Raw genomic sequence first — 26,936 nt, 5'->3', positions numbered from 1 at the left:
ACCACCAGCCTTTTCTTCTGAGGTGCCTCTGGGTAGTCTCAAACATCCAACCTTTTGGTTAGCAGCCAAGTGCGTGATGAGGGATAGAATCAAATCAGAGGCATCTGTTTGTAAAATGACTGGGCTAACTCCAAGAGTTCAATGTAACCTTTCCCCCAGACTTTACCTTTGTTGCCCAGGAACCAACCCATATTATTGTTAAGGGCGTAAGTTTCTTTGACATCAGGATAAAGAATGTGAATACCTCTTGGTAACTCATTTATTCCCTCTGAACAAGGTAACTTTTAACAGACCACTCCCGAAAATTCCCGGCATGGCATTGCTTTGTGACGAACATGAAGGCCCCCTTGACCCCATGTCTTTCAGTTACGTCTTTTAGCCGATCAATGTATTCATGTAACTAATAATGTCAAAGATTGTGCTTTATTTTGGCTTGTCTTTACTGATCTCAATCACTGTAAACCAATCAGAATATTGTGTTTTGCACTTCCTTCTCCAGCTCTTCCACTGTCTGCCCCCAATTGCTCCGCCTTGGATTCCTGTGCTCCCTTTGCTGGAACTCAACCTTTGCCGTGGAGATGTTTTTGTGTGTGTGTGCTGCAGCCGTCTCTATTCCCGCAATAAAATTGCTTACTTTCCATTTTAACCAGGCTTCCTGATTTTGCTCTGAGACACATGTTAACCATTTGTACGGCCCAGGGACCTCTCAGCCTGCATAAGCCTGGAATCCTGCAGTTTGGGTTCAAGTCCGGACTCCATCATTTACTGACTGTGTGACCTTGGCGCCTTTCTTTCCCTCTCTGAGCCTCAGTGTTTACAGGTGTAAAATGAGGATTAAGTTTGGGAACGCTGTCTATCTGCTCACGGCGCTGTTCTTGCCGGTGGCCCTGCTGGAAATAGGCCGCCCGAGTTGCAGTGGGTGGCAGCGCCCGCTGCGTTGCGCAGGTGCTGTACCTGCGCTGTGGCAGCGCCAGCGCGCTCCTCACTACCTTGGTGCCCAGCTGAGGGTGCGCAGGACTGGCCACCGCCTGAGCAGCAGCACCGCGCCTGGGCCCAGACCTTCTTCCCCTTAGAGCTGGTTCTCTGAGAGCGTTTCCCGTCTGTCGGTTTTCTCCAACTCCACCGGAAAATTCAGCCCGGACCCTCCGGCTTGAGGGCGGACCGGTCAAAAGCCACGTGTGCAGAGCCGCGACGCTGTCAGGTCGAGGCTGAGCGGCTGCAGGGGCAGGCCAGGGAGGGCGGGGAGGGCTGGGGACCCGCTGGTGGCTCTCGGTGACTTTATGTCCTGGGATGCCGGTCAGGTCCAGGGCGCTAGCTAAGGAATGGCGGAGCCCAGCTCTATTTGGCAGGTCTTCCTCTGAGAATCTGGCTCCAGAGCCCAAGTGTCCCCTGACCAAAGGAGGCCCCAAGTTAGACAAACCCAGTTCCCTCTGGCAGCTTCCCACCAACTTAGCCTCATCTCTGGGTAAAAGCCCTTTGCAACGAAGTGAGGTCAGGCAGTAAAGTGCACTGCATAGGCCTGGCCACAGTGCCGTTCAATAAATGTGTCCTCGCTGCCCCTGCGTCTCAGATTTTATTTGCTCAGCATGCAGACTGAATAGGTATGATGAAAGGATACAACCCTGATGCACACCGTTCCTGACTTTAAACCACTTGTTCTGTTCCAAAGATTGCCTCTTGATCTATGTACAGGTTCCTCTGGAATTCCCATTCTTCAAAATGTCATCCATTATTTATTATGATCCACACAGTCGAATGCCTTTGCATACTCAATAAAACACAGGTACATATCTTTCTGGTATTCTCTGCTTTCAGCCAGGATCCATCTGACATCACCAGTGATATCCCTGGTTCCACATCGTCTTCTGAATCTGGCCTGAATTTCTGGCAGTTCCTTGTCACTATACTGCCAAAGCTGCTTTTGAATGATCTTCAGCAAAATTTTACTTGTGTGTGGTACTAATGACATTGTCTGATTATTTCCACATTCCGTTTCATCACCTTTTTTGGGAATAGGCATAAATATGGATCTCTTCCAATTGGTTGGCCAGGTAGCTGTCTTCGAAATTTCTTGGCGTAGATGAGTGAGCACTTCCAGCGCTGCATCCGTTTGTTGAAACTTCTCAGTTGGTATTCCGTCACTTCCTGGAGCCTCGTTTATTGCCAGTGCCTTCAGGGCAGCTTGGACTTCTTCCTTCAGTACCGTTGGTTCCTGATCATATGCCACCTCCTGAAATGGTTAAATGTCAACCAGTTCTGTTTGGTTTAGTGACTCTGTGTATTCCTTCCATCTTCTTTTGATGCTTCCTGCGTCGTTCATTATTTTCCCCATAGAATCCTTCACTATGGCAACTCGAGGCTTGAAGTTTTTCTTCAGTTCTTTCAGCCTGAGAAATGCCTAGCGTGTTCTTCCCTTTTCGTTTTCTATTTCCAGGTCTTTGCACATGTCATTATAATACTTTGCTTTGTCTTCTCGCCAGCTGCCCTTTGAAATCTTCTGTTAAGGTCTTTCGCTTTGTCATTTCTTCCTTTGGATTTAGCTACTCAAAGTTCAAGAGCAAATTTCAGAGTCTCTTCTGACAGCCATCTTGGTCTTTTCTTTCTTTCCTTTGTTTTCAATGACCTCTTGCTTTCTTCACGTGTGATGTCCTTGAGGTCTTTCCACAACTCCTCTGGTCTTCAGTCATTAGTGTTCAACGCGTCAAATCTATTCTTGAGATGGTTTCTAAATTCAGGTGGGATATACTCAAGGTTACACTTTGGCTTTTGTGGACATGTTCTAATTTTCTCCAGTTTCAATTTGAACCTATTCTATCTGTATGCTGAGCAAACAATCCAAGAAGCTGGACTATACGAAGAAGAATGAGGCATCAGGATTGGGGGAAGACTCATTAATAACCTTTGTTATGCAGTTGGCACAACCTTGCCTGCTGAAAGTGAAGAGGACTTGAAGCACCTAGTGATGAAAACCAAAGACCACAGCCTTCAGTATGGATTACATCTCAACATAAAGAAAACAAAAGCCTCACAACTGGACAAATAAGCAACATCATGACAAACGGAGAAAAGATTGTGGTTGTCGAGGATTTTGTTTACTAGGATCCACAGCCAACACTCATGTTAGCAGCTGTCAAGAAATCAAAAGACACATTGCAGTGGGCAAATCTGCTGCAAAAAACCTCTTTAAAGTGTTGAAAAGCGAAGATGTCACCCTGAAGACTAAGGTGCCCCTGACCAAACCCATGGTGTTTTTAATTGCCTCATATGCATGAGAAAGCTGGACAATGAATAAGGAAGACTGAAGAATTGACGCCTTTGAAGTGTGATGTTGGAGAAGAATATTGAATACACCATGGACTGCCAAAAGAATAAACAAATCTGTCTGGGAAGAAGTACAGCCAGAATGCTCCTTAGTAGCTAGGATGACGAGACTACATCTCACATACTTTGGACATGTTGTCAGGAGGAATCAGTCCCTGGAGAAGGACATCATGCTTGGTAAAGTGGAGGGTCAGAGATGGATTGACGCAGGGCTGCAACAGTAGGCTCAAGTGTAACACCGATTGTGAGGATGGTGCAGGACCAGGCAGTGTTTCGTTCTGTTGTACATACAGTCGCTATGAGTGGGAACTGACTTGATGGCACCTAACAACAACTCTGCTGCTGGATTGAGGCAGCAACGGGCAGGGCGCACACCACTGTCGGGCCAGGAGAATTCTAGGTGGTGTTCAAAAAATAACCCAACGGCTTCCCTTCCCATTGATTTGATCTCATGGCAACCCCCTGTGACCGAGTATGGTTTTCTAGGCTGTAATTTTAATCTTTAGGTGACAGATTACCAGGTCTTCCTCTCATGGAGCTGGTAGGTGAGTTTAAACCACAAACCTTCAGGTTAGCAGCCAGGTACTAAACTGTTGTGCCACCAGGGGTCGCTCTGAGTTGGAATCAACTCTACAGCACCCAACAACAACGGCAATCTTTCTGGGAGCAGATTGCCAGGCCTTTCTTCTGGGTTTAACTGGGCTAATCTTTAGGTTAGTAAGTTGAGCCCAAATCGAATTTGCACCACCTAGGACCTTCAGTGGTGTCAAAAAAAGGGGTTAAATATGTGTGACCACACTTAAAGTTATTTCCTTTTCTATTTCAGCCCCTCTGAGTAGCTCAAGGGAGAGTCTCCTGAACACTCACTAAAAAAAAAACTAATACCTTAGTATTTAAAAAACGCAGAGAAAGCCAGCCTTAGGCTCAGGGTCCTCGGCAGCCAGCCTCAGGCTCAGAGCCCTCGGCAGCCCCAGGGTCCTTCTGGAATATTGGGATGCTGGCTTTGTCTTCACACGATGCATTTGTACCATTTCCTTCTATCTGTGGCAAGTGATGCTGGTTTTCCAGTTATGGTGTTTGAAATAAACATTCCACAGAAGATAAATTACTAAATTTAAAAGTCAGTTGACAGAAATTAAAATAATAATAATACAGATGACCCGAAGGTCTGAAGATGTCAGTCACAGAAGTTTGGGAAATCCTGGTCTGAGGCAAGATGAGCATCTCCTGCTGGGTCAGGAACTGGTTATCCCATTACTGTGTCTTCTTCTTGGGCTTTCCGGATGCCTCGAACCCGGGCCAAGATGATTCTGGAAACCCGGAACATAGATTTATTTATTAAATATGGACATGGTGCTTTCTGTGTGGCCAGACAGTATTCTAAAGGATTAACTAGTATTAACTCATTATCTCATTTCATCTCACAGACAGGGAGATTGGTACTCTTATCCCTGTTTTGAGGAAGACCGAAGAATTGACACTTTGAATTGCGGTGTTGGTGTAGACTGTTGAATGTACCATGGACTGCCAAAAGAATGAGCAAATCTGTCTTAGAAGAAGTACAACCAGCATGCTCCTGAGAAGTAAAGATTGAGAGACTACATCTGACATGCTTTGGACATGTTATCAGGAGGGATCAGTTCCTGGAGAAGGACATCATGCTTGGTAAAGGAAAGGGTCAGTGAAAAAGAGGAAGACCCTCAACATGATGGATTGACACAGTGGCTGCAACAATGGGCTCAAGCATAATAAGGATTGTGAGGATGGCACAGGACCCGGCAGTGTTTTGTTCTGTTGCATATAGGGTCGCTATGAGTTGGAACTGACTCAATGGCACCTAACAACAACAACATCCCTGTTTTATGACAAGGAAACTGAGGCACAGTGAGGTGGGCTAATGGCCTTAAGGTCACCCAGCCAGTAGGTAGCAGCTTTGAGATTTGAACCCAGGCTGTCTGGCTCAGAGTTTGTGCTGTGAGCTTCCCCTGTGGTTCCAGCTTCCTAGCTCTCATGTTCACTGGCACAGGGTTGATGCTGCAATTTTGTTCCCATGGAGCTTTCTAAGTGTGTTTCTGGGCAGAGAGACACTGTATGGATTGAATTGTGTCCCCCATAAATATGTGCCATAAATCCTAATCCCTATGAGTCCGGACTCGGGGGCAGTGGGGTATACCTGCGGCTGTAATCCCACTTGGCAATGGGCTTTCTTTGTTATGTTAATGGGGCAGAATTAGTGTAACCCTTAAATCAATCTCTTTTGAGATATAAAAGAGCAGAGAAGCAAGCAAGCAGAGATGGAGAAGAGACAAGTCACATGATCACCAAGGCACCTAGGAGCAGAAGCTGAAAAGAAACAAGGACCTTCCCCGAGAACGACACAGAGCGAGCCTTCCCCGAGAGCCAGTGCCCTGAATTCCAAATTTATTTTTAAACTGTGAGAAAAAAAAAAAAAATTCTGTTGGCTAAAGCCACCCACTTGTGGCATTTCTGTTATAGCAGCACTAGGTACTGAGACAGGTGCTCTGCAGAAATGTGGGCCTTCCGCCCGGCCTTTGGTCTATCTGGTGCAGGCTGCCTTGCAGCCCTGGAGGGCTGCCTCATGGTTTACAGCAGAGGCTCAGGGGCCCATCACCAAGAGGGGCCCTACTATTGGGGACTGTGGAGTGGAGATCTCCTTGGCTGGTATCCCCAGGTGGGGGAAGCTGACAGCACTGAGAAGGAGTGTGGCGGTCAGTCTTCTTCCACAGAGTAAGGGGAGTGCTGGCCACTGAGGTGTGAAAGGGCACTGCCAGGCTCCTCCCTTCGGGACACAATGATGGAGGAGGTGGGGGGAGTGGGCCAGCTATACATTGGCCTGGGAGCCCCCTGGCCTGTTCTGGAGTTCACAAAAGAGCCCTTAACCTCCTCCCCAACATCGTTTACAGCGTCCTTCCGTCATTGCCAGCCTGGAGGCTGTTCTTCTCTCCGAAGTTAAGGGCCTTCTGCTGCTGGAGGACACCCAGGGCATAGAAAGCTGTGAGCATCCTTGAGGGGAGATAGGGCTGCTGATGGGGGAAATGGAGGGCCGAGGTCCTGTTGACAAAATCACAGTGGGGTAGGGGCTCCCTGGTGGCGACGGAGGAAGCCCAAAGGAGTTGGAGTGTCCTGGGGTAGGATGTCCTGTCCTCCTGGGAGGCTTTTGGGATCTAGGTCTCCCTCAGCCTCCAGGTTCTGGTCTGTCTGCCATTTGTGAGTGGCAGAAGGCCCTAACCCATAGGTTAGGTTTGAACTCAGGTCTGAACTCAGTGACTCAACGCCACCTTGGGGGACCCGATTGGGTGGCCTCAGTCATCCCATGCATACGGGCCTACCGGCCTCTATACTAACCCGAGCCCCACAGCCTGGGCTGCATGTCCCCCAGCCACTTACTTACTCAGCCCCCCAAGACCCACATTTGTGTTCCAGAAGCAGGAAGAAGCAGAACCCCTCAAGAAAGGGACACCATCGAGTCAGCCTGACCGTAGTTCTCCTCTTGTGGGCCTCACGGGAATCCAGGTTCAAGCCTCCCACCTCCAGGGGTAGCACCTCTCTCCTCACCTCATGTCCGTGAGCACAGGACCCTGAGGAGAGAACACGGCTCGAACCCCTTCTCCCGGCACAGGTACCCAGACGCCCTGTCTCTTTGTGTTTCTGCTGAGCTTCTGCGGGTAGCCTTAGTCCCACCCAGCCTATCTCATGAGCCACTTCCCTTGCCACCCTTCCAGAAGGGTAACAGCCTCCCACACCCCACTGTCTTCATCTTCCTGGGCCTTCCCTGCCCACTAATCGGCCCTGGCCCACAGCCTTGGGGACCAAAGCAGTGTGATGTGCTGAAAAGAAATCACGTTGTTGATGAGTAAAAATGTCTAATAAAATGTGAAACATCTAGAGTGCCAGCGCCACTTCCCCCAGGCACTGGTGACAATGCAACACTCGTCAGAGTCACCCAGACAGGGTGTGACACGCCAAGGGCCCTGGGCGGCAGGCCTGATGGACCTAACACGAGCAGTGTGGACAACAGAGGCCCTGCCCTGGTGGAGGAGGTGTCAGCGCTCACTTAAGTGACTTCAGGTCTGAAACCTTTTACAGCAACGTCAGCCCCAGCCCTGTCTGGGCAACTGCCACCCACCTTCAGATCCTCGGGTTCCCACAAGAGGTCAGACACCTCTTTTATAGTCTGATATCCTTGACCTTTGGCATTCATTGCTGTCTTTATGTATTTATCGAATACTTACACAGTAAAACCTATAAAAGCCAAAACCTGTGTAATATGGAAACCTGTCCGAGAAGGAAAACTCAAATATTTTCCACTAAAATGAGAGATAGAAAAGTGGTAAGATGGCACCCTGTCACAGTTGGAAACCTTGAGAGAACCAGAAAAACAAGGCAGTCTGGTTGAGTTCCGGCTCTCACAGGTTTCACCATCTAGTGTTTGCTTTTATTATGTGCCAGTCACTGTTCTAAGAGCTTTACTTACCAGTGCAGTGAATTCTCACAACTCCATAAGACAGAAACTATTTTTATAATTGTTATATTACAGATAAGGAAACTGAGGCACAGAGAAGTTAAGTCACTTTCCCGAGGTCTCTGGGCTGATAAGAAGTGGAACTGGATTCAAATCTGGGCAACCTGGCTCCAGAGCCCCTCCTTTTTTTAATTGTACTTTAGATGAAGGTTTACAGAACAAACTAGCTTCTCATTAAACGATTAGTACGAATATTATTTTGTGACATTGGCTGCCATCCTCATGACATGTCAACTTTCTCCCCTTCTGGACCTGGGGTTCCCTATTACCAGCTTTCCTGTCCCCTCCTGCCTTCTCATCCTTGCCCCTGGGCTGGGGTGCCCATTTAGTCTCATTTTGTTTTATGGGCCTATCTAATCTTTGGCTGAAGGGTGAACCTCAGGAGTGACTGCACTACTGAGCTAAGAGGATATCCAGGGGCCATACTCTGGGGTTTCTCCAGTCTCTGTCAGGCCAGCAAGTCTGGTCTTTTTTTGTGCGTGAGAGTTAGAATTGTGTTCTACATTTTTCTCCAGCTCTGTCCTGGACCCTTTTATGTAATTGCTGTCAGAGCAGTCAGTGGTGGTAACCGGGTACCATGTAGTTGTGCTGGGCTCAGTCTGGTGGAGGCTGTGGTAGTTGTGGTCCATTAGTCCTTTGGACTGATCCTTCCCTCATGTCTTCGATTTTCTTCATTCTTCCTTCTGAACCCGTGTTCCTAACCACTGTGCTGTGCTGTTCCCTCTGTGTTGGGTTTGTCTACTTTCTTGTCTGTTCCTCCCTGGACTGTAAGCTTTGCGAGGTCAGGCTCTGTGTCTGTTTTATTCACCCTGGCATCCATAGAAAGTGGCACAGTGCCCAGGTGCTCAATAAAGATGTGCTGATTGAAATAATGAGGGGATGAATGAATGAGGGCCAAGGTCACCTGTACATTGCAAGAGTCAGGGTGGGAACTTAATCTCAATTTTTGGAGTTTACATGTTTATGGTGAATGTGTATATCTTTTTTTGTTATTCTTGCTCAGAAATTGTTGGGACCTTTCAACCTAGAGACTTAAGCCTTTCTTCAGCTCAGAGAAATTTTCTTCTCTTATTTCTTCTATTATTTCAACCCCCATGTTAAGTGTTTCCTCTAACTCCTATTAGAAAGTCAAAAACCCTGGATCTAATTTCCAAGTCTTTTAACTTTTTGTTCATTTATTTTTTACCTCTTTCTCCTTTAGCACTGTGTTCTAGAAAACACCTTTAGTGCAGACTTCCAGTTCACTGTGTTCATAGCATTATTCAATTCATTAATTGATGGTCTTAGAATTTGTTGGTCACATTTTTTCTTTTGTTAATGGTATATTTCATTTTTTTGTTGTTGCAGAACATACGCCAATTCAACAATTTCTACATTCACAATTCAGTGACATTGATTACATTCTTTGAGTTGTGCAACCATTCTCACCCTCCTTTTCCAAGTTGTTCCTCTCCATTAACATAAAATCACTACCCCCTAAGGTTCCTATAAGTCATTCAAAAGGGTCTGCAGCAGTACATTGACAGGGAACTGCCAGAAATTCAAGCCAGACTCAGAAGAGGACATCGTCTAAGTACAGCTACCTCATGAGAGCAATTAAGTGTTCTGGAATTCCCATTCTTCCCAATGTTATCCATAATTTATGATCCACATAGTCGAATGCCTTTGCATAGTCAGTAAAACACAGGTAAACATCTTTCTGGTATTCTCTGCTTTCAGCCAGGATCCATCTGACATCGGCAATGATATCCCTTGTTCCACATCTTGATTGCATTTAGGTGGACGTTAGTCACAATCTTTAGGTCTTACCCGTATCTGTTTTCTAGTTTGCCTTTGGATTTTTCAAACTATTTCCTTTCTCAGTTCAATGGGATTTGGGGAGGGAGGAGAGATAAATACGGGTTCTCCATGAGCCCTCTTGAGCCCCATATGCTCCTTTATGTCCCTGGGGAACCAGATCACAGCCTCCAGGAGACCTGTGTGAACCAAGCCTCCAGCCTTCTGCCTCCCTCAGGCAGTGTCCCCAGGCAGATTCCTTAAAGCCAGGATCTTTAGCAAAGAAGTGGCTAAGGGAGTCTGGCTGTAGCTGGGACTGAGATCAATGAGGAGGAGAGTTTGAAATGAAATCTACCTGCTGCCAGGACCAGGGGGAGGGGACAGGAAGCAGGAGAAGGGGGCAGGGGAGAACATGTCCCCAGGCATCAGCCTATATGGGCTCTGCAAAGTCTATAAGAGACTACAAAAAACAAATACAAATTCCTGACCCATCAGCTGGTGGATTCAAACTGCCAACCTTTTTTTGGTTAGCAGCTGAGCTCTTAACCACTTCGCCACCAGGGTTCCCTTTAAGAGACTGGTCTTTGTAAATTCTAGCATGGCACTGTCAACACATTTCATGGCCTCATGTGCAATTTAGCCGGCGGTTTGAGCTCACCGAGCCACTCTGAGGGGCAAAGATGTGGCAGTCTGCTTCTGTAAAGATTATAGCCTTGGAAAAGCTATGGGGCAGTTCTACTGTGTCTATAGGGTCACTGTGCTTCAGGACCGCCTGAATAGCACCCAACAATAGCAACTCCAGTGCTCGATGGCACAGAGAATAGACATCAACGTGGCTGCGGCCCTCTGCAAGCATGCCCTCTGACACACCAGCCTTCATTTATTCAGCAAACACCCATTAGGCTCCATCAGTGTACAAGCAGGGTTTAGGTGGGGGGCAGTTTAAGGATAAGACTTTTTTCATCCTTTGGGAGGTTATTGATGAGGAGGCAGCCGTATATTATATAACAACAAAACTCCTCTTAGAAAACTCCTCTGAGAAGGTAGGAGAGGTTGTCCGGTGCTTCTCCAACTTCACTACAAATCTCCTGGGATCTTGTTGATTCAGTGGGTCTGGGGTGGGACCTGAGATCCTGCATTTCTAAAGAACTCCTGGATACGGCAGATGCTGCTGGTCAAGGGACCACACTTTGAGAAGGGTAGAAGGAAGCCAAAGTTATCGAGAGCTTCCCACTACACTCTTGCTGTCGTGCTGTGGGTGATGCGGGGACCCGCAGGGACCCCACCAGGAACAGAGTTGCCTCCGTGGCCTTTCAGGGAGGCCCTGTGTCCACCCCCAGGCCACGGCAAGAGTTTGGCAGGTCAGCCTAGTCTGCAGGTCCCCTAGTGCCCAACACCCCCCCTCCCAGGGCTTCACGTCACCCCAGAGGGAAAGTGTTGGGGGGTGGGTTTGCCTGGGCAGGACACCCACCCATTAGCTTGTGGGCTTGGGCGGGAAGGTCATCTTCAGAAACTCAAGCCGGCCTTGTCCTGCCGACAGCGGAGGCTAGGGGCCTGGGTCAGACATGGTTGGGTGGGCTCCCAGAGCTGCCATCCATCTTCATCTTTGTGCCGATAGCTCAGCAGTCTTCAGCCACTGCCTGGTGCGCTGGGCTCCACCGCTTGCTCTTGATCAACGCCGAGACTCCGGGGAGGCTAAGAGGTCACACCGTGCTGGATGTGGCCTGTGACACGGGCAGGGAGGATGAGGGCAGCTTGGGGCCAGGACAGGTGTGGCCTTCCTTGGGACCAAGCTGGGGACCCTCCCCAACCCAGGAGCTTCAGGGCCTCTTTCCAAACAGGAGGGATGGAGAGGGAGGGGGCACTGACCCAAGTTAATCAGCTTAAAGGTTAACCCAGCATGTGACCAGGACAGGACCTTACCATGGGGGTTGAGGGGTGCTGCCCATTATAAAAAAATACTTCAAAGCTCTGAAATACTTTACAAGCCATCAAGATTTAAAAAATTTTTTTATTGTACTTTAGATGAAGGTTTACAGAACAAACTAGCTTCTCATTAAACAATTAGTACATTTACTCTTTTACGACATTGGTTTCCAACCTCACGACATGTCAACACTCTCCCTTTCTCTACATTGGGTTCTCCATTACCAGTTTTCCTGTCCCCTCCTGCCTTCTCATCCTTGCCTCTAGGCTGGTATGCCCCTTTATTATCATTTTGTTTTATGGGCCTGTCTAATCTCTGGCTGAAGGGTAAACCGCAGGAGTGATTGCATTACTGAGCTAAAAGGGTGTCTGGGGGCCATACTCTCGGGGTTTCTTCAGTCTCTGTCAGGTCAATAACCCTGGTCTTTTTTTGCGTGTGTGAGTTAGAATTTTGTTCTACATTTTTCTCTAGCTCTCTCCAGGACCCTCTATTGTGATTCCTATCAAAGCAGTTAGTGGTGGTAGCCGGGTATCATCTAGTTGTGCTGGACTCAATCTGGTGGAGGCTGTGGTAGTTGTGGTCCATTAGTGCTTTGGACTAACCTTTTCCTTGTGTCTTTGGTTTTCTTCATTCTCTCTTGCTCCAGATGGGGTGAGACCAGTGGCATATCTTAGATGGCTGCTTACCAGCTTTTAAGACCCCAGACGCTACTCGCCAATGTAGAATATACAACATTTCCTTTACGAACTATGTTATGCCAATTGAGGTTGGTGGTGCCCCGAGACCATGGTCCCCAGTGATTTGATCCCTCAGGGAGTTCAAATGTGTCTATGGAGCTTCCATGACCTTGCCTTGGACAAGTTGTGCTGGCTTCCCCCGTATTGTGCACTGTCTTACCCTTCACCAGTTACTACTTATCTATTGTCTGTTTGGAAACCCTGGTGGTGAAGTGGTTGAGTGCTACGGCTGCTAACCAAAGGTTGGCAGTCTGAATCCACCAGGTTCTCCTTGGAAACTCTATGGGGCAGTTCTACTCTGTCCTATAGGGTCGCTGAGTCAGAATTTACTCAATGGCAATTTTTTTTTTCAATTGTCTATTTAGTGTTTTTCCCTCCCCTCCCCCCCTCATAACCATCAAAGATTGTTTCTTTTTGTGTGTATATCATTTCATGAATTTTTATAGTAGTGATCTCACACAATATTTGTCCTTTTGTGACTGACTTATTTCACTCAGCATAGCGCCTTCCAGATTCATCCATGTTGTGAGAGGCTTCACAGTTTCATCATTGTTCTTTATTGTTGTGTATTATTCCATTGTGTGTGTGTACCGTAGTTTGTTTATCCACTCATCTGTTGACGGGCACTTAGGTTGTTTCCATCTTTTTGCTGTTGTGAATAACGCTGCAGTGAACATGGGTGTGCATGTGTCTATTCATGTGACGGCTCTTATTTCTCTAGGATATATTCCTAGGAGTGGAATTGCTGGATCATATGGTATTTCTATTTCTAGCTTTTTAAGGACGTGCCATATGGTTTTCCAAAATGGTTATACCATTTTGCATTTCCACCAGCAGTGCATAAGAGTGCCAGTCTCCCTGCAGCCTCTCTAACATTCGTTATTTTCTGTGTTTTGATTCCTGCCAGTAATGCCGGGGTGAGATGGTCTCTCATTGTGGTTTTGGTTTGCATTTCTCTAATGGCTAGTGATCACGAGCATTTCCTTATGCGTCTGTTGGCTGCTTGAATGTCTTCTTTGGTGAAGTGTCTGTTCATTTCCTTTGTCCATTTTTTAATTGCGTTATTTGCCTTTTTGTTGCAGAGGTATTGGATTTTCCTGTAGATTTTAGTGACTAGGCCTTTGTTGGATATGTCATAGCCAAATTTTTTTTCCCAGTCTGTGGGTTCTCTTTTTACTCTTTTGGTGAAGTCTTTATTTATTTACATTGTGCTTTAAGTAAAAGTTTACAACTCAAGTCAATTTCTCATACAAAAACTTATACACACATTGTTATGTGACCCTAGTTGCTCTCCCTATACGGTGACAGAACACCCCTCCTCTCCACCCTGTATTCCCCGTGTCCATTCAACCAGCTTCTGTCCCCCTCTGCATGTCTATGTGGGTCAGGGTCAGCTGATACTGATGATCAGACTGTACGGCAATGATTTTTACCTCTGTCTCCGCAGTGGGAGTGCTTTCTTGCTGATGAAACTTGGGTCCCCAGGGCTTCAGCATGGGGTCCGGCACCTGGTAGGTGTTTCTTATGTGTTTGTGGAGCTGAAGTAATGAATTCTTTCAAAGACTTGAGATCTGGGTCTTGGGAAGCAGGAGGTTATAGCTAGAAAACAGGTTCAAGAGCTAAGTGGAGTAAATGTGTGTATCGGTTTCCTAGGACTGCTGTAGCAAATGACTACAAACTGGGCGGCTGTAGACAGCAAAAAGTTATTCTCTCACAGTGCTCGAGGCCACAGGTCCAAAATCAAGGTGTCACCAGGGCCTTGCTCCCTCCAAAGGCTCTAGGGGAGAATCTTTGCTTGTTTTTTCTAGCGTCTGGCGGCTTCACGCATTCCTTGGCTTGTGGCTGCATCAATCCAGCCTCTGCATCCGTCTTCATATGGCCTTCTCTTCTCCCTGTCTCTCCTCTGTGTGGAGATTTAGGGCCTACCCAGATAATCCAAGATTATCTCATCTTGAGATCCTTAACTTAATTATACTTGCAAAGACCTTTTTTCCGAATAAGATCCTATTCATAGATTCTGGAGATTAGATGTGGAAAGATCTTTTTGGGGTCCACCATTCAATCCACTACAATGTGCAAGGAAACTGGAATTCCAAACTCTCTTAAAGGAATGCAAAAAGGGAGTCTATTTACACCTGGGGTGGGTTAGTCCAGCCCAGGAGACAAGTCCAGGAGTAGTTGAGTGCCGTGACCTGCATGGTAATCCTCTGGCACCCATGGCAGTGTAGCCAGAGCACTGGACTCTGGAGTTCAGACACTGGGGTTCTGGCCCCTGCTCCATCACCCCCTCAGACAAGCAAGTCACCTCTCTGAGCCTCTTGGGTTATTTGGCAAGATGGAACACATCTCAGGATCCTTCTGTCTCTACGACGCCATCCTGGTGCCCCTTTGATTTACTGACCAACTCACAAAGGGGAATCCATAGGCAGCAGGCAACCCGGAGAGAAGCATGGAGTTGGGGTTAAGAGTGGATTCTGGTTCAAACTCCCTGAGGGATCAAATTTCTGTGCTGAGGGCTGTGGGGACCATAGTCTAGGGGAACATCTAGCTCAACTGGCATAACATAGTTTATAAAGAAAATGTTCTACATTCTACTTTGGTGAGTAGCGTCTGGGGTCTTAAAAGCTTCTGAGCAGCCATCTAAGATACTCCACTGGTCTAACTCCATCTGGATCAAGGGAGAATGAAGAAAACCAAAGACAAAAGGGAAAGATTATTTCAAAGGCCCAATGGACCACAACTACCACAGCCTCCGTCAGACTGAGTCCAACACAACTAGATGGTGTCCAGCTACCATCACTGACTGCTCCGACAGGGATCACAATAGAGGGTCCCGGACAGAGCTGGAGAAAAATGTAGAACATAATTATAACTCACAAAAAAAAAGAAGAAAAAGAAAAAGACCAGACTTACTGGTCTGACAAAGACCAAAGAAACCCCGAGAGTATGGCCCCCAGACACCCTTTTAGCTCAGTAATGCAGTCACTCCTGAGGTTCACCCTTCAGCCAAAGATTAGACAGGTCCATAAAACAAAACAAGACTAAACAGGCACACCAGCCCAGGGGCAGGGACAGAAGGAAGGAGGGGACAGGAAAGCTGGTAATGGGGAACCTAAGGTCGAGAAAGTGGGAGTGTTGACATGTTGTGGGGTTGGCAAACATTGTCATAAAACAATATGTGCACTAATTGTTTAATGAGAAGCTAGTTTATTCCATAAAAATTCATCTAAAGTATAATAAAAAAAATCTCCATATCTGCATTGAATCGGTAAATGTTTAAAGCAGTAGTACACAGGAAACACCTAAAAGGGGATATTTTCTTTGTGCTACACCATTTCCCAATAAAACTATTGAAAAGTGGTTCACATTTTCACTGGAGTGAAAAAAAAAAAAAGAGAGTGAATTCTGGTCGTACACCAGTGTTTATTGCTGAATTATTCACAATAGGCACAATGTGGGAGCAACCCAAGTGTCCATCGACAGATGAATGGCTAAACAAAATGTGGCCTATCCATACAATGAAATATTACTTTGCTATAAAAAGAACGGTGTCCTGGTACATGCTAACACATGGATGAAACTTGAAAGCATTCTGCTGAGTCAAATAAGCCAGACACAAAAGGATAAATATTATATGATCCTATTTACATGCAGGAAACCCTGGTGGCGTAGTGGTTAAGGGCTATGGCTGCTAACCAAAATGTCAGCAGTTTGAATTCACCAGGCATTCCTTGGAAACTCTATGGGGCAGTCCTACTCTGTCCTATAGGGTCACTCGCTATGAGTTGGAATCAACTCGAAGGCAAGGGATTACAGGTTATTTATATGCAGTATTTAGAATAGGCAAATGCATAGAGACGGAAAGGAGGTTAGTGGTTGCTAGGGGCTGGCTGGTGTAATTCCTGGGTGTTGAAAACAGTTCAGCTACTAACAGAAAGGCTGGTGGTTCGAATCCACCCAGAGGCACCGAAAGTCACAGCCACTGAAAACCCTTGTGCAGTTCTACTCTGAAACATACGAGGTCGCCCTGAGTTGGAATCAACTTGGGTTGGGGGAGGGACATGGGGAATTATTGTTTAATGGGTACAGATTTTCCACGTGGAGTGATGAAAAAGTTTTGGAAAAAAACAATGGTGGTGATTATGCAACATGCGTGTATTAGTGCCAGTAGATTGTACACTTGAAAATGGCTAAAATGGAAATAAAAAATGCTACCAAAAAAAAAAAGAAGAAGGGTATGGCACTGGGCCAGACTCCCTGGCTTTTGACCACCTCCCCCTTGTGTTAGCTGTGGGAGTTGGGAAAGTCATTGAATCTCCCTGAGCCTCGTGTCCTCATCGGTCTCAAGGGATGATGACAGCACCCACCTCCACAGTTGTCCCAGCATCACCAAGGCCATGCAGGTGGTCCCTGGTCTGGCATGCTGTCATGGGAGCTGCTGTTTATCACCTTGCAAGGCAGGGCTCTGACTCCCTGTTCTAGGTTGAATTCTCCCCAAAGCCAAACGTGAAAGATTTGAGTGGAAATAGTTTATTTGGGAGGTGGTCTCAGGAGGCATTGGTACGGGAAGTGAGACAGGGAAAAGAAGGAAGCCTGGGCACCTAGGACTCGGGGAGACTGCGTAGATGCTGAGTGTCTCCACGGGGGCGAGGGAGTTGGGGCATTGATCCACCAGCCACTGTCGGTCCCTGGTTGGAGTTCCCCCACGGAGCTCCCATGGCCAGAGAAAACCCTCAGGCACTTGCAGTAGGAGCCATCAGAAGACACCAGAAAAGAAGGTTTATAGACCTTCTGCACTCAAAACCAAAGGAAATAAGTTGAACAGTAAAAGATGAGCCCAGTAGCTGGAGCGAAGAGAAAAGCCGGCCCCAGGCCGCCTGCGCTGAGGAGGGCCAGCCAGAACAAAGCAGAGGTGCCCAGTGAGTCCAGCACAGCTGCCGGACATCACAATTCTGGCTCTCGGGTCAAAGCTTAAGTGGGCACGCAGGGATACAGGCTCACTGGAGACTGAGAACAAGCTCAGCAATGCTTGCAGCCTGTGCCCAGTGAAGGAAATAAACTCCGCTATGAGGCTGTCTCTAGGGTCACTCTGAGTCAGAATTGATTCAACGGCAATGGGATTTTTTTTTTTTTTTTTGGTTTATGAGGCTGTCTAGTTCAAATCTCCCCCAACCCTGGAAACCACAAGCTGTGCTCAGACCCTCTCTGCCATTTCTCCTCCCCCCATCCTGCTCCTAAACCTTGCTTCTTGGCTGTCTTCATTCCTGGTGCTGCTCTAACTGAAACACCACAAATGGGTGGCTTCAAAGAACAGAAATGTATTCTCTCATGTTCTGGAGGCTGAAAGTCCAAACCAGGGGCTCAACCCTGTTGATTCCTTCCTTGTTGGTAACCCTGGGCGTTCTTCAGTTCCTTGGCTTGTAGATGGTCCTCACATGACCTCTGTCTACCGCAGTTTGTGCTTGTCTCTGTGTCTAATCTGTTCTTTTATTTAAAATTAATTAATTTTGTATTGTAGTAAATACATACGTAGGAGCCCCCATGGTGCTGTGGTTAAGTGCTTGGCTGCTAACTGAAAGATCGGCAGTTCAAAACTGCCAGCCACTCCTTGGGAGAAAGATGTGGCAGTCTGCTTCCATAAAGATTACAGCTTTGGAAACTTCTGTGGGGCAGTTCCACTCTGTCCTATAGGGTCGCTATGAGTCAGACTTGACCTGACGGCAACAGGCGATGGGTGAGATGATACATGGAAAAAAATGCTCTGTCAATCAACATTCTTCACGTGTCCAAGTCAGGGACATTGTGTCCATCACATCTTACAACTGTCACCATCGTGTTTCCAAATAATCTGTTCTTTTTATAGCTCAGCAGTGGTTAGGGTTAGGGCACACCCTACACTGGTACGACCTCGTAACAAAGAAAACCCTGTTCCCAAACAGGCTGACATCCACAGGTATGTTGTTGTTGTTAGGTGCCATCGAGCTGGTTACAACTCGCAGCCACCCCATGTACACCAGAACAGAAACACTGCCCAGTCCTGTGCAAACTTCTCAGTCAGTCCTATGTTTGAACCCATTGTTGCAACCACTGTGGCAATCCATCTCACCAAGAGTCTTCCTCTTTTTTGCTGACTCTCTACCAAGCATGATGTCCTTCTCCAGGGACTGGTCTTTGCTGATAACATGTTCCAAGTATGTAAGATGAAGTCTCACCATCCTTGCTTCTACAAAGCATTCTGGCTGTACTTCTTCCAAGACGGGTTTGTTCATTCTTCTGTCAGTCCATGATATTTTCAATATTCTTCATCGACACCATGGGATTTCAACACATATTTTGTTGTAGTTCTTGTTAGGTGCTGTCGAGTCTGTTCCAACTCATAGCGACCCTATGCACAACAGAACGAAACACTGCCCGGTCCTGCTCCATCCTTACAATCGTTGTTATGCTTGAGCTCATTGCTGCAGCCACTGTGTCAATCCACCTCGTTGAGGGTCTTGCTCTTTTCCGCTGACCCTGTACTCTGCCAAGCATGATGTCCTTCTCCAGGGACTGATTCTACAAAGTATGTAAGACGCAGTCTCGCCATTCTTGCTTCTAAGGAACATTCTGGTTGTACTTCTGAGACAGATTTGTTCATTCTTTTGGCAGTCCATGGTATATTCAATATTCTTCACCAACACCACAATTCAATCTTCCTTATTCATTGTCCAGCTTTCACATGCATATGATGTGATTGGAAATACCATGGCTTGAGTCAGGCGCACCTTAGTCTTCAAGGTGATATCTTTGCTTTTCAACACTCCAGAGAGGTTCTTTGCAGCAGATTTACCCAATGCAATGTGACATTTGATTTCTTGACTGCTGGTTCAATGGCTGTTGATTATGGATCCAAGTAAAATGAAATCCTTGACAACTTCAATCTTTTCTCCATTTATCATGATGTTGCTCATTGGTCCAGTTGTGAGGAGTTTTGTTTTCTTTATGTTGAGGCACAATCCATACTGAAGGCTGTGGTCTTTGATCTTCGTTAGTATGTGCTTCAAGTCCTTTTCACTTTCAGCAAGCAAGGTTGTGTCATCTGCATAATGCAGGTTCTTAGTGAGTCTTTCTCCAATCCTGATGCCCTGTTCTTCTTCATATAGTCCAGCTTCTCGTATTACTTGCTAGCATACAGATTAAATAGGTATGGTAAAAGGATACAACCCTGACACACACTCTTCCTGACTTTAAACCAATCAGTATTTCCTTGTTCTGTCCGAACAACTGCCTCTTGATCTATGTAAAGGTTCCTCATGAGCACAGTTAAGTGTTCTGGAATTCCCATTCTTCGCAGTGTTATCCATAATTTGTTATGATCCACACAGTCGAATGCCTTTGCATAGTCAATAAAACACAGGTAAACATCCTTCTGGTATTCTCTGCTTTCAGCCAGGATCCATCTGACATCAGCAATGATACCCTGGTTCCACGTCCTCTTCTGAAACTGGCCTGGATTTCTGGCAGTTCCCTGTCGATATACTGCTGCAGCCGTTTTTGAATGATCTGCAGCAAAATTTTGCTTGCGTATGATATTAATGATATTGTTTTATAATTTCCACATTCGGTTGGATCACCTTTCTTGGGAATAGGCATAAATATGGATCTCTTCCAGTCAGTTGGCCAGGAAGCTGCCTTCCATATTTCTTGGCATAGACAAGTGAGCACCTCCAGCGCTGCATCTGTTTGTTGAAACATGTCAATTGATATTCCATCAATTCCTGGAGCCTTGTTTTTCGCCAATGCCTTCAGAGCAGCTTGGGCTTCTTTCTTCAGTACCATTAGTTCCTGATCATATGCCACCTCTTGAAATGGTTGAATATCGACTAATTCTTTTTGGTATAATGACTCTGTGTATTCCTTCTATCTTCTTTCGATGCTTCCTGCATCATTTAATATTTTCCCCATAGAATCCTTCACTATTGCAACTCGAGGCTTGAATTTTTCTTCAGTTCTTTCATCTTGAGAAACGCTGAGTGTGTTTTTCCCTTTTGGTTTTCCATCTCTAGCTCTTTGCACATGTCGTTATAATATTTTTACTTTGTCTTCTCGATACACCCTTTGAAATCTTCTGTTCAGTTCTTTTACTTCATCAACTCTTCCTTTTGCTTTAGTTGCTCGATGTTCAAGAGCAAGTTTCAGAGTCTCTTCTGACATCCAACTTGGTCTTTTCTTTCTTTCCTGTCTTTTCAATAACCTCTTGCCTTCTTCATGTATGATGTCCTTGATGTCATTCCACAACTTGTCTGGCCTTCGCTCACTAGTGCTCAATGCGTCAAATCTATTCTTCAGATGGTCTCTAAGTTCAGGTGGGATATACTCAAGGTCAAATTTTGGCTCTTGTGTACTTGCTCTGATTTCTTTCAGTTTCAGCTTGAACTTGCATATGAGCAATTGACGGTCTGTTCCACACATATTTTGAGGGGGACACAATTCAATCCATAACACTGGGAGAGACAAGAAAGCATCTTCCCCTAGAGCCTTGGGAGAGAACACAGCTCTGTGGACACCCTGAATTTGGACTACTAGCTCCCAGAACTCGTAGACAATAAATTTCTGTTCTTATAAGCCACCCATTTTGTGATATTTTTGATCTGGCCATCCTAGGAAACTAATACATAATCCAAATGCCCCTTGACAGGAGACTGGTTTTCTTAGTTATCTAGTGCTGCTATAAGAGAAATACCACAAGTAAATACCTTTAACAAACAGAAATTTATTTTCTCACAGTTTAGGAAGGTAAAAGTCTGAATTCAGGGTGCCAGCTCTAGGGGAAGGCTTTCTCTCTCTGTCAGCTCTGGAGGAAGGTCCTTGTCTCTTTGAGCTTCTGTTCTTGTGATCTTCACATGGCTTGGTGTCCCTCTTCCCCCATCTCTGCTTCGCTTGCTTGCTTGTTTAATCTCTTTTATATCTGAAAAGAGATTGATTTAAGACACACCCTGCATTACTCCTGCCTTGTTACTGTAACAAACAAAACCACAGATATAGGGGTTAGGATTTACAACACATATTTTTGGGGGGGGGGACACAATTCAATCCATAACACCGGCTAAATAAATTATGGTTGAGTCCTTCAGTGAAGTACTACACAACTGTAAAAATGACTGTGGAAGCTCTTTACCTATGAAAAGGGAGCCAACGTGTCCTGTGACAAGAAGTCAACGATGAATGCAAAACTACCTCTTTCGTAAAGAGAAGTAAAATACGAATATACGTTTACCCTTGTTTATATTTTCAGAAAAAAAGCTGGACATTTGAACAAGAAATTGAAATTATGATGGGGTGGCAGGCGGGAACTGTGTAAATAGAGGACACACCTAATCACTTTCAAGTTATAAAAAGAACAGATTATTTGGAAGATAGACCAGGAAAAGGAGATGTAAGAAAGAGCCTTTTCTGGGAATATCTTTTTTGCATTTTCTAATTTTGAATCATGAGAATTTACTACCTATTCAAAAATGTAAATGTCTTGGAAGAAGTACAGCCGGAGAGCTCCTTAGAAGCAAGAATGGCAAGACTTTGTCTCACCTACTTCGGACATGTTATCCGGGGGGACCAGTCCCTGGAGAAGGACATCATGTTTAGTAAAGTAGACGGTCAGCGAAAAAGAGAAAATCCTCAATGAGACGGACTGACACAATGGCTATAATGATGTCCTGAAACATACTAAGCATTGTGAGGTTGGTGCAGGGCCTAGCAGTGTTTCGTCCTGTTGTACATATGAGTCAGAACCGGCTAGATGGCACCTAATAACAACAACAACATTAAAAAATGTAACTACTAAGACAGGAACCATTCCCAAAGCCAAGTCTTCAGACAGGGGTTGGACTGGACTATGGGACAGAAAACGAAACTGGTGAGGAGTGAGCTTCTTGGGTCAAGTAGACACATGAGACCATGTGGGCAGCTCCTGTCTGGAGAGATGAGAGGGCAGAGGGGGTCAGAAGCTGGCCGAATGGACATGAAAATAGAGAGTGGGGAGAAGGAGTGTGCTGTCTCGTTAGGGGGAGAGCAACTAGGAGTATATAGCAAAGTGTATATAAATTTTTGTATGAGAGACTGACTTGATTTGTAAACTTCCACTTAAAGCACAATGAAAAAAAAACTTAAGTGCTTAAGGCATATGTTTGAAGACGCATTCAGATTTTTCTAGAAGAATATACACTGTTGGTGGCAGTTGCTTCTGGGCAGTGAAGCTGGGGGTAGTGGAGGTAAAGGACTTGTGTTTGCCATTTCATACCTTCTAGCCCATTGGAACTTTTGCCAGGCACACGCATAACTTCTCAGTTAAAAACAACTAATTATGATTATTTATGTTGACACGTTTGAATACGTAGAAAAAGGTGTTCACATGGGTTCCTCTGGAGTGGGGTTGCTGGGGCCAGCGCTGCAGACACGAGCTTTCCTTTCATTCCTTATGAGAGTCTGTGATTTTTTTAGGACAGCAAGCTGTAAAAAATAGAAGAATTGAGTTAAGGAGGCTCCCTTCATTCCCCAACCCATAAAGGCACACGGGGTGACTTTGGAGGGGGGCTTATAAAAATGAGGTCCCTGGGAGGCCCAAACGGTTTGCAGGTGATTACTAATGGTTGGCGGCTTGAACTCACCTGGTGGTGGTGTGGAACAAAGGCCTGGCGGTCTGCTCCTGTAAAGGTTACAGCCAGTGGAGCTGTTCTAGTCGGCAACACACGGGGTTGCCAGGAGTTGGAGTCAACTCGATGGCAACAGGTTTGGCTTTGGTTTTACAAAAATGAGATTTTAAGACATGTAGGGCCCAGGAGACCTGAGCTTGAAGAAAGAAGCATCTTAAGCTTGTGGTGCTGTTGGAAAAAAAAAAAAACCTCAACGTTATGTCCCGTGAGGCAGAAGTGAGGAATTGAAGAGATAAGCTCTGGTTTTGTCCTTTTCCGGTTCGTGAGCATCTCCCTGCACCAACGGGCCCAGTGGGGCGAGGCCTGCCTGCCAGAATGGCGTGAAGATGACTGGAGGTTTTATCTTCACCGTTTCTTTGACTTTCCAATGGACACAGAGGTGCAGTGGGAAAAGCCTGGAAAGCGCAGTCAGGACCTGAGACCTCGTGGAGCCCTACCTCCCCTTGCCCCAGCCTGGCAAAGGCCCTCACCTTCCAGGAGTGTGAGCAGGAGCCAAACAAGGGGTCTCAGCCAGCCCAGCTCGATCTGAAATACTGTGACTCCAACTGGAAAAGAGAAAAAAAAGTAACAAGGGGTCGGTCGGTTGTAATGATGATGATGGTGACTAATATTTACTGAGCCAGGCTCATTCAGTCCCAGCAAAAAGCTGGAGTTCAGGATTCAGGTCAGAATTAGGGCCAGCAGAGGGTGGGTAGGTGGGGGGTGAAGTCACCTCACCCCCGGGGTACAAGAAGGAGTCAGTTCCAGAGGGCTGGCTGGCTGAGAGGTGCTGGGAGGGGTCAGTTCATTATCTCATTCCATCTTACTACCTTAAGTGGAAGACATCTTAACCAAAACCAAACCCATCACCATTGAGCTGATTCCAGCTTACAGTGACTCTAAAAGACAGGGTAGAACTGCCCCATACGGTTTCCAAGGAACACCTGGTAGAATTGAACTGTCAGCCTTTTGATTAGCAACCAAGCTCTTAACCACTACGCTACCAGGGTTGCCAGAGACATCTTAGAGATGGGGAAATTGGAGTTCTGAGAAGGAAGTGAACTGACTAGATCATTCGGCCACCGAGCCTGGCCTTTGGTTTAGCTGATGGTGTCAAAAAAAAAACTCAGGACACCACTAACAGATTGCTACGCAGGTCATGGAGCCCTGGTGGCGCAGTGGTTAAGCGCCCGGCTGCTAACAGAAAGGTCAGCGGTTCAAACCCCCCGGCCCCTCCATGGGAGAAAGATGTGGCAGTCTGCTGTCTTGAAGATTACAGCCTTGGAAACACTACGGGGCAGTTTCCACTCTGTTCTGTAGGGTGACTATGAGTGCAACCGACTCAACCGCAACGGGTCTGGGTTGGACTTTATGCAGGTTTCATAGACAATAGGAAATTGAGCAACACGTTGTTTCCCCAGTAAAAAAAATAGTGCTTTGCTTAATTGGGATTCTTAAAGTGCTTTCTGTACAAAGTGATCAGGAACTTTTGAACAAAATTTCAGATTGGTTGACATTTACATAACTTCGCTAAACAGCTACAGACAATCGCAACATAAGTAAGTCTTGGTTACAAGACTCCTAAAGTTTTGAAAACAGGATATTTTCATCAATCCTGAAAGCAGGATATGTTCATTAGTTTTGAAAACAAGATGTTTATTCATTTTAATTGTGTCTGAATTTTAAGCCACAGTTAATGAGTAATGAAACCAGCCTTCCTGGTTTCCGTGGGCCTAGTTACCCAGCTACCAAGGTTAGTTTACAGAATAGCAAAAATATTATTTATTTGCTACAGTGCAAAGATTTTTAATAGTATTTAACAAGATGACCTTTACTGTCGTGACTACTAGAATTCTTTATGTCTTCATGATGCAAAAAGTATAATTTTTGACAATGGGAACCCTTGGCCAACGAAGTCAACCTAATGACAAGTCTGGTTCTGTGAAAAATAAAGATTCACTTTACACGAATTAACTTAATGAGACATTCTGAAGGGTTTGTCGGCTATCATCTGAGGCTGCCTGCATCCCCGCCAAACCCCAGTCCCCCCACCTGCACCTGGGTACCTTTGGGGGATGGGCACCTAGGAGGAGGCCAGGATGTGCGTGATGCGGAACATGCTGCGATTCCAGGTGTGACCACTAGGTGGCAGAGCAACTGCACCAGCCCTGCCCCCAGCAGTCCCAGAAAAACAGAAAATTACAGAATAAAAATTCCTTGGCCTGGAAGCGGAAAGTCAGTTGGAGATGCTGAGAGCCTTCTGGCAAATCCAAGATGTTTGACCTTTTGCTGTAAGCAAAGCTAAGGGGTATCCATGACAGGCAAAGGGCAAGAGAGAAGAGAAAAATTTCAAAAGCATAGGAAGGAAGGAGAAAGAGAAATGGATTCCCTCTCATGCCTTGCCTTTCAGCAACCACCCCTAGCCCAGCGACTCGCAGCGCAGCAACATCACCCTGAGTGTTTATTTTAAAATGCACAGACCTGGGCACAGCCCAGCCCAAAGGCAGGGGCCTGGGGAACTGCATTTTGGCCAGCACATCTGTGGTTTCTGCTACATGTGCAGGTTTGAAAACACCAACATGGCTGCAGCCTCATTTCACAGATCTGAAACCTGCAGCCCGGAGAAGGGAGGTCAGTGCTCAAGGTCGTGAACCTGCAGCCAGTCCCCCTCTCAGTCCAGGAGTCCCCTTGGGGATGGAGCTGGCACCAACAGAAGAATCAAGCTCGGTTCTTCCCAGATGAAACCTGGCCTCTGGGCTGCGCCCAGTTAGTCTGTCTCCTGAGGCTCTTTTTCTTTGGTTTGAGTCATTCTCTCCCCCATCTCTCTCTATTTGCTATTTAAAAATTTATGAGTTCCTGCCCCGGGAGGCAGGGTGAGGAAGGAACCCCAGCTTTGAAATCCAGGCCCAGAATCCTGACTCCAGCTTCCCAGCCAGGAACCCTCTGCAGAGTTCTGGAAGCTGCGATCCAGAGGCCCACCACACAGCTCACCTCCACACAGGACCTCTCCCACCACCTCTCAGATGGCTTCCGGAACTGACTTCAACCCCCACTCACCTACCACCACTGGCCTTAATTCTGACTGGAATCTTCATCCCAGCCTTTTGCTAGGATTTTGTCCAGGAAGTGAGGATCCTGGCAGCGGCCTGAGATAGGCTGGAGGCTGGAGGGCAGCTGCCCAGGGGCACTGGAGAGAGCTCAGGCTTGGTTGCCTGGTGAGGATCCCAACTCTGCTGTGTGACCTTGGATAAGCTGCCTGCTCTCTCTGAGCCTCAGTTTCCTTATCTGGGTGAATTAGTAGCACCTCTCTCCTGGACTGCTGTGAGGACTGCAGGAGAGGGTCCAGGCTGTGTGGCTGGATCAGCTGCCTGGGAGCACAGCCCAGGTGGGGCAGTGGGGTGGGAGCTGGGTGCCCCCCTCCCCACACTGACCTTAGCACCAAGTTGGGTCAGTGAGGCATGACTTTTCTCACTTCCCCAGACCACCCTGCTCAGCCCTGGGGCTCACGAGGGTTTCTAAGAGACGCCAGGAAATCGTGGCCATGGCTCCTACTAGTGGGAGCTTACAATCTAATAAAGGCAACCTGGAACCTCAAAATAGAAGCGTCCCAAAATAGTGCATTGGGAAGCTGGTCTCCCCATGCTGCCTGGTAGGAGGTGAGCATGGCGGAGGTGGGGAGAGCACTGGAATGCATCCTGGACGGCCCTCCTCCCTGCTCTGACCCCCATACCAACTCCCTCCCTTTGGAAGCCTTAGGGCATGGACCCCCTATAGGAAACGCCCTGCCCTCCCCAGTTGTCAAGCTGAGCTTCAGTGAGATGGACAATTAATTGTCCAGGATGGGTTATCAGTTGGCATCAAATCGAATCCGACTCACGGTGACCCCAGGTGTTGCACGGTAGAACCACGCTCTTCAGGGTTTTCATCCCTGGGTGGCAAAAATGGTTAGCATTCGACTGCTAGCT

At 46.6% G+C, this 26,936-nt stretch overlaps 1 protein-coding gene and 1 long non-coding RNA gene across 2 annotated transcripts in view; one reads left to right on the top strand and one right to left on the bottom strand.

Moving 5' to 3' along the window:
• SLC22A11 (solute carrier family 22 member 11) overlaps positions 1-26,936 on the top strand; it is a 73,820-nt gene that overhangs the window by 20,325 nt on the left and 26,559 nt on the right. The window lies entirely within an intron of this gene.
• Positions 20,012-24,551, bottom strand: LOC135231623 (uncharacterized). Its single transcript, XR_010322409.1, has 4 exons — positions 23,463-24,551; positions 22,948-23,160; positions 22,581-22,789; positions 20,012-21,251 (listed from the first exon to the last, which is right to left on the bottom strand). It is a non-coding gene; the product is annotated as an uncharacterized LOC135231623 (long non-coding RNA).

Source organism: Loxodonta africana, chromosome 7 (assembly GCF_030014295.1).
Source record: "Loxodonta africana isolate mLoxAfr1 chromosome 7, mLoxAfr1.hap2, whole genome shotgun sequence".
Lineage (NCBI taxonomy): Eukaryota > Metazoa > Chordata > Mammalia > Proboscidea > Elephantidae > Loxodonta > Loxodonta africana.
This window is presented reverse-complemented; position numbering and strand designations above follow the sequence as displayed.